The sequence below is a fragment of the Phoxinus phoxinus genome (genome assembly GCF_949152265.1).
Source record: "Phoxinus phoxinus genome assembly, chromosome: 11".
NCBI classification, from domain to species: Eukaryota; Metazoa; Chordata; class Actinopteri; order Cypriniformes; family Leuciscidae; genus Phoxinus; species Phoxinus phoxinus.
In genome coordinates this window covers 8995458-9015085 of record NC_136886.1, presented here as the reverse complement: position 1 = coordinate 9015085, position 19628 = coordinate 8995458, and the positions used below count along the sequence as shown (strand labels likewise).

Sequence of the window (19628 nt, the reverse complement as noted above, 5' to 3'; positions counted from 1 at the left end):
CGGTCAGGTTTTACTGGTATTTAAGGAATCGAATGTATTCTTGTGGTCTTGTCTATTATATATAGTCTATTATATATAAGTGTTTAAATTCAGGAATATACATTTTTTTCTCCTACCCTAAACAAACACACCTGAACAAGCTAATTGGAGGTTGCATCCAAAATCGCATACTCTTGAGAAGGTACTTAAATAAGTACCGTAATTGCTTCACGACCGCTAAAAAAAAAGTATTACCTATATACTATGAATGTGTGTAGTATGAATATAATCCAGACGCAGTATACATTCCCCATGCTGTCATTATTATGTGACCTACCAGCATCAGTTGTGTCACATCTTCACTGCCATTCATAAATCCTATCCCGTGGCCTCATGGGATAGTAAAGTATCCATTATATGCACACTTCAGAATCTTGCCAAAAGTAGTAGGTCATCCGGGTACTTTTTGCCTACTCTTTTAAAAGTACTGTGAATGTGGACATACTTAAGCAGTTTTTTGCATATATAAGAGGGAATTATGCAATTTTAGATGCAGCCACAGGCTTCAGGATTACAAGAAAAAGCTGCCGGCAGGTGTGTTTGTTCATGGTTTGAGCTAAACTCTGCAGGATTGTGGACCAGACTTGAGAACCCCTGCCCTATATTTTCACAATGATGAAAATAGTCACAAAAATATTTGTCTTATTTCATATGTAAAATTATAACAATGGACAAATTCGATTGTATGCTTTCTGAAGAAATTGTTTGTGGTTCCTGCTTGCCCATGCAAAACTCTATGGTAGGGCAGTGTTTCCCAACCCTGTTCCTGGAGGCACACCAACAGTACACATTTCAAAGGTTTCCCTTATATGACCCATTCATTTCAGGTCTTGTTACGATTTTCAGGATGAACCCAATTGCAGACAGCTTGCAGAACACAAGGTTTATTGATGACAAAAACGGGGAAAAACAAAACCCACGAGGGGGCAAAACATAGACTGGACAAGGGTGACAAAACTTGACTAGGACTAGAAAGATTACAGAACAACAAACACAGAATCAGAATTCTCACCAGACAATACGTTTGACAGAATATCCACTAGGTCTCACAACATCAAATAATGAACCGGCACAGGACAGCAAACACATGGGGATAATATAGGGAACACTAATGATGAAGACAGGTGAAACTGACTAGACAATAAATCACAAGACGAGGATAACAAGGGGGTGGGGTTACGTAACGAGACAACACAAGCACATGGCCCAAACAGGCCATGTGCTTGCACACAAAACATGGGTCTGTCATGATCCTGCCTCAAGACTAGAGAAAATCAAGGACACGAGGGCAGAATCATGACAGAACCCCCACCTTAAGAAGCGGCTTCCAGACGCTCCTCAAGGGGACATTAAACACGGGACAAGACAGACTGTGACAAAGACACAAACCAACAATACATGACAAATAATAACAAAGGCATACACGAATACACAATGGCAGGGTTAGGGTGAAAAATTAAAAACAACAAACATGGAAGGGGAGGCGGAGGAAACACAGAGTTCATGGGGGGTGGTCCAGGGTGGATAGGAGGACTGGGGGTCTTAGGTTTGCAGGGTGAGGACTTAGGGCGAGGAATCCGGGCAGACTAGGAAGGGGACACATGAGGAGAAGCCCTGGGGGAAACAGTCCGGGGTTGAACAGTGACAGGGGGTACAGTGGAGGACTGAACATTACTCTTGACGGGGGAAACAACAGGTAACAAAACAGGACACATGATGGGTGTAGCAGGCGGCTGTGGAGCGGGAACAGGAACAGACACCGACTCAACGGCGGCCATCTTGTCAGGGGACACCGGCACGGCAGACGCTGGCTCAGAAACCGTCACCGGCTCAGGAACAGCAGTGTGAGCGGCAGACTTAGGGACAGCGCTCTCTGCAGCAAACCCAGGAACGGCACTCTCCGCAGCAGACTCAGGAACGGCGTCGACAGAAGCTGACTCTGGAACAGCATTCACTGAAGCTGACTTGGGATCAACGCTCTCAGACGCAGTTGGCTCGGGGCTAAAAGACATGGCAGTTCTGGTAGGAACATCCAGGATCTTGACTAGACTAGACAAATATTCAGACAAAGCTTTGGCAGCAACGACAACTGGCATCTCTTGGCGAGCTGATACAGCCCGCAGTACCGCTTCTGCAGCAAAGTCGGCCGCAGCTCTCTCTTCAGCCAGCTCAGGAACAACTCTCTCCAACACAGACTTGGAAACTGCGCTCTCTGCAGCAGGTTCAGGAACAGCTCCTCCTGCAGCAGACTCCGGAACCGCTCTTACAGCAGCAGGCTCGGGAACAGCGCTCTCAGTTGCAGCGGCGAGTGGGAGAATCATCGCGGACTCAGGGGAAGACGGAGGACAGAAATCTCCCCTCTTCTTTCTCTTTCTTCTTGGCCGCGGAGCAGAAGCCGTAGCCGGACTTGTGACCGGTAAGGGGGGCGCAGCGGCGGCCATTGCAGGAACTGGGGAGCCCACCGCAGGCAGGGAGGATTCGGTGGAGGACGACTCCGACGCAGACTCCCACGACAGACGTCTTCCACGCTTACTGCAAAGACTGATGGACACGGATGGTGTCTCAGGAGTCGTGGTGGAACAAGCCTTGTCCCCAAGCGTCGTGACAGCCAGAATGCGACCCTCCGGGATCACGGGCAGCATGCCAGGCGATGAAGACACGGTGGGACCCCGCAGCTCCTGAGACAAACAGTCCACCACGTCGCGGAACGGGCGATGGACCAATCTCTCCCGTTCAGCCAGAGGAGGAGGGACATTGAGACCCGCGATGAGGTAGCGATTGACCAGGATCTCCGGTAAGAAAAACCTCCTCTCCTCCACGACCTGGGCATACTTCCTCAGGGTCAACTCACCCTGGGGAGGGAAAGGAAGCTTGCCCTTCATGCTGTCGGCGATAGCTGACTGCCACCATAGTTCCTGGTCAGTCGGTTGTAGAATGGTGGGAAAAGACACACTGTCTGCTGGGTTCTGTAATGGCCGGTTCATTCTGTTATGATTTTCAGGATGAACCCAATTGCAGACAGCTTGCAGAACACAAGGTTTATTGATGACAAAAAACGGGGAAAAACAAAACCCACGAGGGGGCAAAACATAGACTGGACAAGGGTGACAAAACTTGACTAGGACTAGAAAGATTACAGAACAACAAACACAGAATCAGAATTCTCACCAGACAATACGTTTGACAGAATATCCACTAGGTCTCACAACATCAAATAATGAACCGGCACAGGACAGCAAACACATGGGGATAATATAGGGAACACTAATGACGAAGACAGGTGAAACTGACTAGACAATAAATCACAAGACGAGGATAACAAGGGGGTGGGGTTACGTAACGAGACAACACAAGCACATGGCCCAAACAGGCCATGTGCTTGCACACAAAACATGGGTCTGTCATGATCCTGCCTCAAGACTAGAGAAAATCAAGGACACGAGGGCAGAATCATGACACTTGTAGTCTTTTTTTATTTTTTATTGCAAATGAACCAAACGGTAGCTTATACAAGGTAAGAAATCAATGACACACATACAGAAGAGTGAAAAACAAAACAAAAACAAAGAGATGGAAAACAGCTAAATATAGATATCGATATAGTGGTGTATGCAGGAACATTGTAATGAGATATTTTAGTGATATAGATAGAGGCAATTTAAGACAATCATAGTAATAGAGTTGTAGAGGAAGAAGTAAACATACTAATAAAAATAACAATAATAGTAGTAGTAGTAGTAGTGGAAGTAGTAAACATACTAATAAAAATAACAATAATAATAGTAGTGGTGGTAGTAGTAGTAGTAGTAACAAATAATAATATTCATGATAATAATAGGATTAGTAATTTATAGTAATAATAGTATTAGTAATAATAATAATAAATTTAGATCAGTCAATAATATTATTGTAAATTTACACTATTCTCAAGGTCTGGGAGCCGCAGCGACAAATGCACAACCAACAGACCCTCCCGACATAGACTCCTCCCTCAGATTCCCCGATCCTTCTCGGATCCCTCCATCGTCTTTAAAAATTGTAGTCAAAACATTTAAAGCAGAATGCGAAAACAAAGTCGAACCACCCATTTCATCAACACAATACACTATTTATGTATCATTTATGTCCGTAGCACAAACAAATAAAGTTATAGGATGAGCAACACGCCAAAATGTAATAATAAGTGTTAGGACCTCATCCTTAAGAAGTAGTTAAATCTGCAGGAATGGAAAAGGGTGATGGACAGAGTGACAGAGAGAGCAACTGACAGACTGAGATGGATAAAGGACCTGATGAGCTGCTGATTGGTTTCTACTCTCAGTGATACCCAATCAGACCCCTCTAATCACACCGCACACGTCCTTCCTGGCAGCAGGGGACCTCGGGGAGACCTTCACCGCGGCAAACACGCTGTCTACTCCCATCCACCACCTACGCTTCACTTGCTTGTTATTTGATGTGAAATGGAATTAAAGCTGGGCCGTATTACCCCCAAACAGTAATTATCACTGAATTTCCCCTGTGACATCCCTCAGTTCGTACACTTTTATTCCCTTATCAACACAAGGTGTGAGACATTCTGACAGCCAAGGTCAATACAGACATGCCTTCAGTGACCCGGAGAAGACACTGCATACACTAACGCTGTTTAAACACAAAAGAGAATGAGATAGGGTGATGTATGTATTTATTTTTCTATGTAGGTATTTGGAACATGTCAAAACATTTTGGGCTGCTCTGTCAGACTTTTTTGGACACTGACACGTTGACAGTTTAGGCAAACATTCCACAATCAAATTGAGACGGCGTGGCTACGTTTTCTGTGGAGAAATGCATAGTAGTGCAACTTTCTGTTTTTCTAGGGTACAGCCCAAATGCTCGTTTTCAGCTTGTCATGTTTTTGGATAATTAGCCTGCAATCATCCATTATAATATAATATAATATACTGTATGTTTTTAGGTTATTAACCTATAATTCACCATTTTAGTTTGAAAATGTATGTGCTTATTAATGCATTGCAAAACAAACCGACTGTGCACACAGTCAAACATATTTTGGGAAAATTGGGGTTTGGTTTGGTTGGTGGGCAGCAGCCAGTTTGTATTTCTTCCTTGAAAACTTCATTCACATACACAATTTGGACATTTGTAGTGCAGCAAGAAATATACAGATGATTTTCAATACTCCTTTCCTGAAACTGGATGTTATTGTTGAAGTCAGATTTACCGCCTGTCGTGTATAAGGCCGTGATTTGATTAAAAAGTAATATCTGAATCTTCACTCATGGGGCTGAAAGCAAGAGTATTAACTTGTCATTGACAGGATTAGTCTTGATGGAGAATGGCTGTACATGCAATAACGGGCAGATCTATCATCTACAGTATCCCTCTGCTTGTGTTTCTCTGTGTGGGGGAAGATGATGGGGGTTACAAATAACTTGTGTAAATGTTATAGTAACATTTGTCTTTCACTTGCTCTGTCATTGGCTGTTCCCATTTCTTTTTTTTTTCTTTTTTTATGAACTGAGCATTACGTTCTTAACATATTACAGTTTTTTTTAGCATGCACCATCCTGTAAAAATAAAAAATGAATCATATTTTGTCTCAAAAGAAAATAATAAGAAATTATATCAGTACTTTAATGCATCCAGTCATCTTAAATTATTATTGTAGTAGTGTTTTTTTAAACTGTATTTCAGGAAGATGATACCGTAATGTTTTATTTAAATCAGCATAAATTGAAGTCAGTACAACAAATAACTAAATTACGGATAAATAATTATATTTACCTTAATCATTTTTCTTGCGTTACAGAAATTCAAAAGGTATTTTTTTTCACATTCGTTTTTAGAATTGGGGGTGGGATGAGCTTGATAAAATAATGTCACAATTCAAACAATATTAATCGCAACACTATTTAATTTAATTTAATTGTATTTTATTTCATTATCTGGTATGACCAAGACATAATCATGTCCACTGGTTGTGAGATTCAACCATCCGCTGCATACTTGAAAGCAAAAATTTGAAACTGATGTGGTCAAAAACATCAATAATGGGGCAAAATCATCTTGTGACTTACATTATCTTTTATTTAGGAGGAAAAGCTTTTTAAACTTTTAAACACAGGTCATTAGATGCAGGCGAGATTCCTGTAGTGATTTAATGGTGTGCTGCTTACCTCTCAGGAGTGACGGAGCCTCTCGAAGGATGTCAGCTCAGCAGGACGTGCTGTGGAAGAGACTCTCGCGATTAATCACTTCCCTTTGGATGTGCTGTTTTGCTGAAACCCATTTCCTCTGCCCCTAAAAATCAGTGTGAGGAGCCAGTTTAAAGCCCACTGGGGAGGAAGGACAAACGTTGAGTTGTTGCTTTTGGCCCCTCAGGTTTATGTGGCTAGTAAAAATGTACTAAGAAAGTGGCACCAGAGGGCGGTTTTGGTATTTAGATGAACAAAAAGCTAAGTCTAAATGTAGAATGCGCCATTATAGCTCTTCAGCTTTTATGAAAGTGGTGCCAGTCCATTTTAGAAAATCTGGATATGGAAACCGGCACTGCATTTAAAGCTCATCAAATTCAGTCGATTTATATCTAGCTTGTTTACATGATCCATCAGTTCTGTGGATGTGTCTAAGGGGTCTAACTCATGACCCTCACATTGCCCTCTGGGGTTTCAGATTGGTCTGGACGTTTGTTTAAGAATTCCATTTAACCCTGCAGCAAACAATCCTGTTCCTCTGTGAAAGGTGATGTCAGTTGTGATCAGTGGATGTCTACCTTGTCCTCCCCAGAGAGCAACAAATCCATTCTATCTGCAAACTTCTCTCATTGTTTCTCTCTCCCTTCCTGGTAGGTACAGCAAGAATCCAAACTTGAGACCTTACACAAACAAGCGTCAGAGGCCAATGCAATCACAACCGAAGGCAGTGCAGTGTCAAAGATCAGCAGAAACATGTGAGACCCATTTGGTGGAAAATAAGATTTTAGATGGGAAGGCGTGAAGATTGTACTGATTATCAGCACAAAGGGACTGAGCTGACTTTAAGGTTTGTGTGAGGTATGTGGCGGAGTACATGCTTGAATGTACATCTTACACATCACAGTCAGCATTTTTAAGAACATAAAATTTTTTTAGACGAATGCACGCAAGAACATATTCAGGTCAAATTTCACCACAAAATCAAAAGAGAAAAAGAAAAAAATACTATTAATAAATATAATTATGAATGCTATTTTTATGTAAGGAAAATATAAGCCTAATTTTAGAAATATTATAATTTAGTTTTTGCATTGCCCCCATTCTTAAAACAGTAATGTGAAAAATCCCATTCTCATTTCTGTAATACAGAAACAAACTAATTAATGATGAAGTAATGTAAATTAAAATAATAGATAATCAAACTGTTATGACTAGGGGTGTAACGATACGCTCATGTCACGATTCGATACACATCACAATACTGAACTCACTATACGATATCATTACGATTTAAAGGACAACTCAAAACACATCTGTTTTCAATATAGCTTTTAATCAGTGACAATTGTATTATATGTGTTGCCTCTACAGTATGTGATGCTTTTTTTCAGATTAGAACTTTTCTCTTTCTGTGTTACATTGTAAAGCACTTTGGTCAACTTGTGTTGTTTTAACTGTGCTATATAAATAAAGTTGCTATTGCTACTGATAAAAACGATTGATTAAATTGCTATATTTAGTATTACATTGGGGGTGGAAATGAATAGTTTTGGACTTGGTGCTGGTAACCAAATACACAGGACAATGGTGACAGCAGAATAAAAATATTCATGATTCTGAAGCTGAAAATACATAATTATTTTGACGAATATGCTTGCGCTGTCACTGACTATATATATTTAAATTAATGTTGGACACTTTTTACTGGTAACATAAGACATTTGCCATTATCAGGACCCACAGGTATTCCATCATTACATTATTATATTATATTCAACATTATATATAGTAGTTTAATGTAGTATTGATTGACACTAAACTCTGTAAACTTGAATTTGTTCTTACTATACACAATACATATTGTATCTATCCACGATAGATATGTTGCATTTTTGTATTCCGATATATTGGGACACTATACATTGTTGCACCCCTAGTTATGATGCAAAAATGCTAATAATTTTTTTTAGAGATATTATATATAATATAATTTTTTTTTAATTTTTTTTTTTTAACAATGTCAAATACATGAGGTAGTAAAACACCCTTCAGTGTTGCCACATCTACTGCCTTCCTTTATAAAGTTGTACTGTTATGTCGTTAGCTCATAGGAATTTCAAAGAGTTTAGCTATGGGCATAAACATTGAGCACATCTTTGAGATTCCCATAAACAGATTATTTTTGGCTGTACTTGGCTTTTGACTCCTCTGCTCTGGATGTGCCTCAAACAGCATAACAAGATAGAGGTTGCGGTCAAGTGCTGTGAAGTTGTCGCTCTTTTGAAGACTGGTGGACATGAACTGTAAGACTGCAGAGGTCAATGAAATCAAATCTTCATGAGTGAGAGTCTGTAAAGTGACATCAAAGAGAATCGAAACAGCATGTCTAGCTGTCTAGCATGAAAGATGTGGCCGCTTTTTCCGCCATGGAAGTGTACAGTTTCCATGTGTTAACATGCAATTAAAGAAAACAAATACATAACACTTGATTATGTATCGTTGATCATCTTGAATTAAGTTACACGGCCTAGCTTATGACGAGATGGCATAACTAAAGTCAAGACGAGGTTCTTTGGGAATCACAGATATATGATCTATGTCTTTGGGTGTGTGTGTGTGCATGTCATGAGAAAAGTCAGTGAAGTTGATTGATTCTGACCGAGGTCCCGTTGTGACATGATGTCTTCTACCACACATGTGCTTGGGATTTAAAAGCACTTAAACCCATGTTTCCCTCCAAGTGTAAGGCAATGATCATATTTCTGTCTCATCTCTCCCGTCTCATCTAATCAGTCTCACTTTGTACTCTTCAACCTTACTTTGCCAATGGGGAAGAAACTCCACCAACAAAAGATGCACTTTTAAGAAGAAACCGGTTCCCTTAAGATTGAAACCAAACCCTGTTTTCTCATTAATCCTTCCGGGGTCACGCATCAACTTGAGCAACCATGGAAACACAAACCAGACACTATGATTGACAGTGCAGGGGCAAAGATCAGGGGGCACATCCTTTGTGGTCAGTGGAAGCCATTGACAGACCTTCGCTCCACTAATATTTGCTAGCCGATGTAGTTTGGTGAAAGGAAGTTCTCCATATGGTGGAGGAAATGAGTGGACAACCAAGTAACTATGAAAAGGAAGCTCGTTTGCTGCTCGCTTTCAAATCATATGGTGTGTTTAGTCTGTATAATAACATCCAGCATTTAGAAGAACGAGCATCAGCCTCAAACATTTTGGCAGATGTGGTCTAATGCTATATTTTGGAAAGAACTCCTATACAAAAAAAATAAAAAAAAATATAGAAATGCTATAAATCTGAGAAATCTAAAGTGTTTCTGCTTTTTGAATTCTTATTTTACTACAGACAGTATCACAAAACTTTATTTGGATCTTTGTCTGATGATCTGAAATGTTTGAATGATCAATTTAAAGAAATAGTTCACCTTACAATGAAAGTGAATAGGAATCCAGGCTGTCAAGCTCAATATTTAAATATAATGCATTATAAAAGTATTAAAATAATAACATATTCCAAGTTCTTTGACAGCCCTAGACTACTACAATACATCTTTGTGGTCAATAACTTTGTAAATTTGATGTGAACAATTGTGTGTTATGTGACTGATTGTAACATGGGTAACTTTTGGAAGGGTAAATTACATGAAAACAGCAGATGAGTTTTCATCATGAGTCTGTGCATCACACAAAGCTATGACTTGATACTTACATGTATTTTATGAAAACTTTTAAGGTTATTATTATGGAGCTTGACCGCCTGGATCCCCATTCACTTTCATCATGGGAAAGAGTGGCCTGTTCTGTCTTTATAATTTCCCCTTTTGTGTTTAACAGAAAAAACTAAGTCATACAGGTTTTAAACAACATGAGTGTGAGTATTTAAGAATGTGTATTTTTAGGTGAACTATATTCTTTAAACTGCAGTTAGAATAAGCATTCCCTTTTCACCTCTCATAATCTGTTTTTCTAGATATGGACATTGAGGCAGGGGTCTCTGTGGCTCGTAGAGGCAAATATCCAAAGTAAATCGAGCCCAGTGAGAAAGAGAAGGTGATAAAGGGTTTGAGTGCAATAGGAAACCCATCAAAATAACAATACTATGAGGATGGCAGGTGAGAATTTTGTGATGACACAGTTTTGTTGCTCTCAAATTCTCAAATTTCAGTATTATTTAAGACTGACTGTCATTCCCGTAGTTTCCCAGGCGGTAAATACCTTCACCTTCAACAAGAATGTACTCTGGAGTATTGATGAATCCAGGAACTTGGATGACTGAGGGTTGGAAAAGCTTGACAGTTTGCCAACAACATATAAAGTTTACATGAACTCTCTGCCTGCACAAAATCAGGTCCATCTTGTTAAAAACACATTTTTTACTTGCAGAATTCTAAATCACCTTGTCACTTGAAGCTTCAAGTTAATTCAGTGAAGCTGCGTAGAACTCTGTGTGTGCGTGTATGTGTTAGAAGAAAAACATGTGGCCTATTGAGCACACATGATCCTTGGAGGAAGGTGAGGAGACGTTTTGAATAGTTTCTGACCAGATGGATGTTCTTAGGGTCATCTGGACATGTGAGAGTTGATGGACCATGAATCCTCTTGTGCCAAACATTCGGAAGTTTATTCAGCAAGATTGAGCCCATTATGCAAGCTCACTTTTTTTTTTTTTTTTTTTGTCCAGATTGAGTCAGATCGAGCTCAAAATAATGTTATAGAGATGTACTGTGTAAATTGGCCTCAGAGGACATTATTGCAAACATTGTTATTCATGTTGTTTCAGAGGTGGTGTGAAATAGATATAAATATAGCAGACAGATTGCAATGTTCTGACTGTCAAGCATTTTGCTTTAGTTCTATTCCAATCATTAATTTCTCCTTTGCTCTCATATGATTTTGATGGATAGTTATTAAGACAGAAGACATTTCTGTCTAACAAGTTGGTTGTAGCAGCAAATGTTTGCCCACGTGAGACTTTAAAAAATAAATTACTTCTCATTAGTTGCAGATACAGAACAATCATCACCTGTCCAAGCAATTTTTGCAATATGATCCGCAAGGCCACTGCTAGGTGACAGTGATTGGACCACGGCCTGTGTGTGAAAGTTTTCTGCGAGTCAGGACTGTGATTATCTTTATTTTTAGGGGTGTTCTGGCATCATATCTGGCCAAGGCTGCTGTACTTATGGTTGGAGACATTTCATGGCTACACAGATCCTAATTTAGAGGACATTCAATACCTCAATATGTCTTTCCAATGACTTCTGGAAAAGACTCTTAGAATGTATAGCAATTTTCAGCTTCTTATTTAAAACAGGCCAAACTGTGATGCAATTTCTTGCAGAAATAGTAATAAATTGTAAAAAAAAAAAAAAAAAAATCTCTTAAAGGGACAGTTCACCCCCAAAATGTAAGCTTTGTCATTATTTACTCATCCTTTCTTTTGTCTGTGGAACAAAAAAGAAGAATTTATTTTTATTTTATTTTATTTTATTAAATTTTTTTTCTCTAAATGTTCACAGTGCTATTTTCTATATACTAACATGTAAATGGTAACTATGGGACAAAAAAGTAATAATTATATATTAATTATAGACTATATTTTTAGGCCTTTTGAAGCCATATGAAAATTGTGTGAGGAATAGATGAAATTGAAGATGTTATTCACAAAAATTTTATTTGTTTTTTACAGTTGTGGTCACAATTTCCTTTGTATAGAAAACAGCAACTTGGACATACAAGTCATACAAGTTTTGAATGACCAGATGGTGAGTAAATGATGACAAAATGTTGGGTAAGTTATTCATAATTTCTAAATGGATTTTAAATTATGTTAGCTATTTAAAAAAATGTTGTTGGATCCTTAATGTTTCTATATTGCTATTTGTGCTCATTACTACAAAGTGTGCTGGACCTATGTTAATAATAATTCTAAGACATTAAATGTAGGGTAGGCAATTTTCGGAGAGGCTAGGTATAGTGAGCTCGCTTTGAAAGCATAAGACACCTTCTTCAAAACACATGAACGTGTACAGCAGGGAGCAAACAAAAGACTCACGAGACAGCGTTAAATTACCTCATGTCTCAAAGCATATAACATAAACAACAGAGAGCTCTGACCTGTATCACCTGACTGTTGCAGATTCATTTCTGCGTTGATGGTGTTGCCATTGAAATGCATACATTCGAGTCACGGGTTTCCATCTATGGCGTGAACGCAGCTTAAGCTCATTGTTCTTGGTTCAGGAGGAATTGTAAAAGGTGACTGCTGTTTGTTTGCAGTGCTCGGTGACTGGCGTCTGTCTAACTCTGCACAACATGAAACACACTGATGACGTGTGATGTCTGTGTGAGCAGGTGTGCGGATGGAATACATACATTGACAGGTAAGTGGTAGGACATCGTATCATTACATTCAGACCAAATTAAATTATTTGACAAACCTTTAATGGTCCCACGCCTTCTACAGACGATATATATATATATACATATAAATACATTTAGACCACTTAACTTAGTGATTGCTATCAGGATGTGAAGAGACTTTAAACCAGCATAACAAAAAAAAATTCTGGAACAAATCACCAACCCTGCTTTTAATAATGCAAAGCAGAGACTTTTGGTCTTAAATTGAGGTCTTGAATGGGTCCCGTTAACCAGTATTTACTCTTCACCCATCATGCACTATTCATTAAAATACTCATCCCTCTGTCTCTATGGTAACACAATTCTCTGGGATGCTGCTTAGAGAGTGTGAGATGGAGTGTGTTTGTATATGTGTATTTCTTTGTGTGTGTGTGTGTTAATTGTACTTGCGCTCATTTTCTGTATGTCTGTGACAGATTATCACAGATGGAACATGTTGGACGTCACCTTAAGCAAGCCTGAAGCATTTCCTTTACATAACAGTCACTCTTGGCTGTTTAACTGAATAATTCATCACAGGTGAGACTCGCCCTTCTCTTCATCTCTTCAGCCCTTCTTCTTTTCTTCTCATTGGGGTTTCATCTATTCAGAGAAACCTCAGGTGCTTACATTTAGTGACGATACCCTCTATGTATGAACAGATGATCAAGTGTGTCTTTACAAGGTAAAGTGCAAGGTACTTTGCCAGAAATCATGCCCACGTTTAAAAAATCAGCTATCAATAAACTAGTGTGTATCCGTAATGTTCATTGGTCATATCAGTGGGTAGTCATCACATTAAAGCCATAAAATCACTTGGTAATGGGAATAATTGAAAGTCTGCAAACTGTGCTAAGCAGTAACAGCTTTTGTGTGTGTGTGTGTGTGTGTGTGTGGTCTGTAGTGTGACAAAGCTGGTTTTGTTCAGCGTGACCAGTCTTAACAAGCATGGCAGGCCTGATGGACACTACAATCTCATAAACGTGGTCTAGAGGTCAATATTCACATTTGAAAGGATCAGGAACAGTTGTTGAAAACAAACTAACAAAAATAGGCTTATTTCTGAAGTAATGTTTATTCGTATTGTTTATCAGGAGTTATTTGGACTGTTATTAGTTTTTTATGTGCACATAAAACGTTCTTATGCTAACTTTATGGGGAATTCATAACAGGTGTGTATGCGTATATAAAATTGTTCTGTGATTTGTCCAGATGATTCTAAACAAGGGAGCGTAGTAATTAGCATAATGCACACCCAAACCATCTCCATATGAGGGCTTTCTGCACAACCTCTCCTGCCATTCATCGCTGTAAACATATCCTTACACTATTCAAAGATGTGCTCTTTAGCAGCTATTCCACCGCTGGGCCAAATCATTCTCGTTGCTTAACCGTCCAAGAGCTCTTTGGAATGTAAAACCAATGCAACAATCGTTGCCTTTATAGACATATAAGATGTAAATAGCAACCGCATAATGGAGAATGATGAGTGATAATTTTATTATTAACTTGGTTTACGTCACTCAAATAGACAGCAACAGAGAAATTGATAGCCAGGAAACAGACAAATGACCAATCATCAACTGGGCAATCCCCAACTGAAACACAATAAACACCTTTTAATATAGGGCTAGAATGTATGGGATTGTGTTTCAGTCATTAGTCAGCTTTTTTTATGCAGATCCTGTCCCAGATAGAGTTACTGAATAACACACATCATGTTTGCCACTCTAAAATAAGTACGACATTTTAGGGTCACTTAATTGTTCCATTTATACTGTATATGATCATTTTATACATTTATACTAACAAAATATACATAATTATATTATTATATTATATTTTTAAATGAAATAAAAACCATTAATTATTCAATATTTATAATTAAAATATAACAATATAATGTATATAATGATAATTACAGTGTTAATAGTAAATAATGTTATTATTATTATCAATCAATTTTATTCAATATTTAGGCTGCTGATCATATTCCATACTACAACTGTAGATATGGTTAGTGAATTCAGCTGGTCGGATATTTTTTCTCCCCATGGATGAAAGATTTCGAATATTTTCATTTTACATTGTCAAACTATCCAAAGTAACTTTCCACATGCTGTTGTAATGCTGCTTTATGTTCAGAATGTGCTTTGCCGCTGTGGATAAAATCGTGTTAACTGGTCCCAGTTGGGTCACGGGCATTAACACATGCAGGTGCACATATGTTCAATACCAGCCATCGGCACAGACCTGTCAACTCTCTCTCAGGCTGAGGTTTAAACCTCCTGGTGCTGCATTAATATTGAAAGGACCCCCCTCTGCAGTTGGTCACATGCTAAACTCCTCAGATATAAAGCCAAAGGGTGACATGCCCCACTCCCAAACCAATCCCCTCGCACTATCCCCCGTATAGTGCAGATTAGGGTGCCATGGCTGATGAGGTGCCCGTGGCTCCATCACGACAGCTGGGGTTGAGCAATCAGTTGTCTTCCTCTAGTCATCTGGGCTCAAAATTTCAAGTTTGAAAGTCTCAATGAAACAATCTGAGCTAAAATAAAAACAAATAAATGATAATTGTCCATTACAATCACAAAAAAATCCACATAATAGGATTTTGCATGATTTACTGTACTAAAGCATAACCTGCAACTTATGAACTGTGGTATAACATTTATTATCAAAGTGTCCAAACTAATAACAACCTGAATGCCACAGTGGAAATGAACTATAATTCATGTTTGAATTGAACTAGATTTTAGGTTCATTGCAATTAGATGTTTTGCAAGGTCAGTGAGCTGGTGATTGATAATTTATCATGTATGTTCCCTATACTTATATTGTAGGTAACGCTAGAAAACTTCTAGAAAGTTTTTTTTTTTTTTTCTTCAGAATTTTCTTTTTTACACACACTCTGCCACTTCTGTTTTTATTAAGTATCTATGCTAAATTGGCTGATCTATCAATAAGATTGTATTTGTCTCAGCTCCATTTAACATTTGATCCACACATTTTTTGTATCCAATTGTTTCCAGATTTGTTTAATGCAACAGAGAAAATCTGGGGTGAAAAAATCTGCCTATTCCCTGTAAACAATTTATGAAATGAAGTCTTTAATTATAACATTGATTGTGTTTACATGTATCAAGAATCAGCTCAGTATGAAAACCTGTCAACTTAAGTCAAAATTAATTTTGAAATTGACATGTTTTTCTCTGGTTTTGACATAAAAACAAGCACATATGCACACAAGACGTGCACATGCTGAAAAAAATAGCACAAGAATGCCTGTAAAGTAGAGTGATATTGGGGGTAGTGGACAACAATCTTTGTCCGGAAATGGATTTAAACTATTTATGGCTTTTACTTGAGAAAAGAACACAGTTTAAGGTGTTTACATGACCATACATGTTGGGTTATTAAGCATAATCGGTATAAGATCGTGCATGTAAACATGCTCATTGAAATGTTGGGAGGATGTTCTTGCTTTTAAGATCCCACATCTGTGCTTTGTTTCTCAAACATCCATGCCGCAGATGGTCAGATGGCTGTATTTCTGGCTAGACAAATGTTTCATAACACCTTTTTTAGGCTGTGGTATGTATAATGTATATTGCCATGCTGCTAATGGGGCAGAAGTCTGCTATGACGCTAGTGAGGGCTAATGGGAGTTGACAGGAGAGAGCTGCCTGATGTCCTCAGTGGCCAAGAGCAGTCGGCTCACATTTACACTGATGACAGCTGATTAGAGGAGCACCAACCTCTGACTGACAGAGAAACACAGAGAAAGAGCGAGAGAGACATCGATAGTTCTTTGATTTCTTCATGAGTGATTCATTTTCATGTTGGAGCATCAGTTTTAATCAACACTGCGGCGCTGCTTGTTCCTCTGCAGTTTGAAGCCGGTGAAAAATAACCGCAAGCTACATAGTGCATGTGCAATGAGCACAAATATTTGTATTTATCTCTCTTTTTTATCATGGTCTTTAAGCTCAAACTCAGTATTTGCATGTAATTACTTAAGGCTGTGAATGAATTAATCCTAATCATTGCAGGTATTGCACTGAATTGTAATTATGGTGTCTTTACAGATAAAAGCTGGTTTGATGTGGATAAAACACCTTAATTTACTCACAATCCATAAAAATCTCTCTCTCCATCTCTCTCTCTCTCTCTCTCTCTCTCTCTCTCTCTCTCTCTCTCTCTCACACACACACACACACACACACACACACACACACACACACACACACACACACACACACACTCACACATGCATGCGCACACACTTCTAAACGTCTGTTATCAGCTTCAGTTCATAGGCAGGTCCTATCAGTGTTTCATATTTCCCATAGTGCTGTTTGAGACCTGACAGAATAAAATCCCCCCAGGCCCATGAGCAGAGGTATCAGACATGCACACACACACACACAAACATACACATACACTCAATAGTTAAAGAGGTATGTGAAGGCTTGGCTCTGCACAGACTAGCAATTTATCTCAGCGCCACGATCAAACACAACGACTATAAAGAAAGATAATTAAGTATTAAGAAGAATGTGGTAGAGAATACTTAAGATAGTCTTGTGTTTTTTGTTTCAGTACATGTCCATCTAAGCTCTCTCTTTCTCTCTAGAGAGAGAGAGAGTCTGAACTTTTTAACTATGGCTAAAAAAACTTATTCAGGATTGGGGGGAACATATGCAATAATTTATCAATATGTCTAGGCTATAGGTTATAGCCCATCTTCATGGGTGATGCAGTCCCTGTGAAACCGGTGTCAGGCAATATAAGAAGGCGGCGCCACTTGAAAAGTACGTAATTTGGGCATTTATGATCATGTGATCATAGGTGGCACCTCCTCAAGATTATTTTTGAAACCTGAGGTCATTTTTTTATTTTTTATAAAGTTTTTAAAAACTCCCAATTGCATCCATCTAATGCACTCAATGACTATTAGTAGGATATTATATAATTTAAGATAGGCCTATTTTAATGTTGTTTGTTTATTTTTACCAAACACAATATGCTAAAATTATGACTTTATTTCTTCTGCAGAACACAAAATAGTTATTTTGAAGAATGTTGGGTATGCCAAACAACATTTGTAGCCCGTTGGCTTCCATTGTATGGGGAAAAAATATTTAATATTCAAAATATAATTTTATGTTCCACAGAAGAAAAAAGGACATACTGCTTTGGAATCTCGTGAGGGTGAATAAATTATGACCGAATTTTTATTTTTGGATGAACTATCCCTTTAAATTTTAGTTTTGTTGCTATCAAGCTAACATTCTAATTCAGAGAGAGAGAGAGAAGTGAGTGTTTGAAGGTGAATAAGAAGGTTGAGAACTTTGAGAACGTGTGAAACGAGAAATGCACCTCACGCATCAGCTAATGCCAAATTAAAGGTGTAAATTAAAGTTCTAGCTGTAAAATTCTGAAGAGCACTTGCTGCTTTGAGAGAACTTTGTCAGTGTTACAGCACAGGGCTTGAGCTGAACTCTTGGTTGAGGTTTTGGTGTTATAAGAAAACCATTTTTGATCAAAGAAAAACATATTCCATCTTATATGGTTTGACCTGTCGGAGGTGGATGGTTTACACAGTTTCTCAAGATTTTAATTTGTGATTGACATCTCGCTGTGTATCAAAGCCTGACCTGCACACCTATTTTAATGAGCTCCATACCATGATGGTTATCACAAATAAAGACCATATGCATGTATTCAGTCATACACAGTCGTCTTTAAAGAGATACTTCACCCATTTTAAACCTGTTTGACTGAAATTTTTCCATTGAGCACAAAAGGATATTCTGTATACCGGTATATATTTATTATGCACTACCATTCAAAAGTTTGGGATTGGTAAACATTTCTTTATGTTTTTGCGTCTCTTACTTTCACCAAGGCAGCATTTATTTGATCAAAAATACAATAAAAACAGTAATATTATAAAATATTATTACAGATTTATTTATTTTTCCATTTTAATACATTTTAATTAATTCCTGTGATGCAAGGCTAAATCTTCAGCATCATTACTCCAGTCACATGAGCCTTCAGAAATCATTAATAAGCAGATTGGTGCTCAATATTGATATCAATATTGAAAATGGTTGCTTAATATTTTTTGTGAAAGCCATTATACTTTTTTCAGCATTCTTTGATGTTCAAAAAAGCAGCTTTTATTTGAAATATCATTTTTAGCAACGGCATAACTGTCACATTTGATTAATTTCTTTGTACTGTTAAAAAAATATTTCTGACCCCAAGCTTTTGAATGGTATGTTTTAAACATTGACTATGAATTGTTATATTAGTAGGCAGGATTTATGAACAATGATTAGTCGTGTGTGTTTATAATGTCACCTCATCAGTCAAACGCTCATCAGTGTAAAATGCCGTGTCTCATTAGTACCTCATTTGTCTGATTGAAAATTAGCATGTCAACTTGAGAGTGCTTTCCCACCCAGTAGCGTCTTACCTGTGCTTTATGCAAACACTGTCTTATGACTCTGTGCTAGTGGATGAATTTAATTTAAGATGCAAACTCAGTTAAAATTAGAACTGATCATTATAACTAAATATTTATGATGTGGAGTGGCATTGCTACCAAGCTTCCCCCTGCATATACCGGCGAGAGTAATGAGCAAGAGGTCACGTGAGGTTACAGTGCTTGAACTTTTCAGCTCATGCAGCAGAAATGTTGCTCAGGTATGGAGGTTTTAATTGACTCATTTTGGAAAAAGGTCTCCAGGTTAACCATTCGAATAATTTTGTTCCTGCTGAATTAGCTTTTTTGAAGATCATATTATAATATGCCTTGTGAAAAGGACACATACGATATGCATGCTAGTGCAGAGGTTACACATTTAATTGGAGGGTACATTCTCTATATGTCTGGGGAAAGATAAACATGCTTCATATATTTATATTGTTTTGATAATTTTATCATTTTGTTAC

The 19628-nt window shown here is 38.2% G+C and overlaps 1 protein-coding gene across 1 annotated transcript in view; it reads left to right on the top strand.

Moving 5' to 3' along the window:
* sema3fa (sema domain, immunoglobulin domain (Ig), short basic domain, secreted, (semaphorin) 3Fa) overlaps positions 1-19628 on the top strand; it is a 94856-nt gene that overhangs the window by 20541 nt on the left and 54687 nt on the right. Inside the window, exons 2-7 of the mRNA XM_079629663.1 lie at positions 10092-10128; positions 10228-10369; positions 10462-10605; positions 11947-12022; positions 12537-12640; positions 13097-13199. The gene's annotated coding sequence lies outside the window, so the exon portion shown is untranslated. The remainder of the gene's footprint in view (positions 1-10091; positions 10129-10227; positions 10370-10461; positions 10606-11946; positions 12023-12536; positions 12641-13096; positions 13200-19628) is intronic.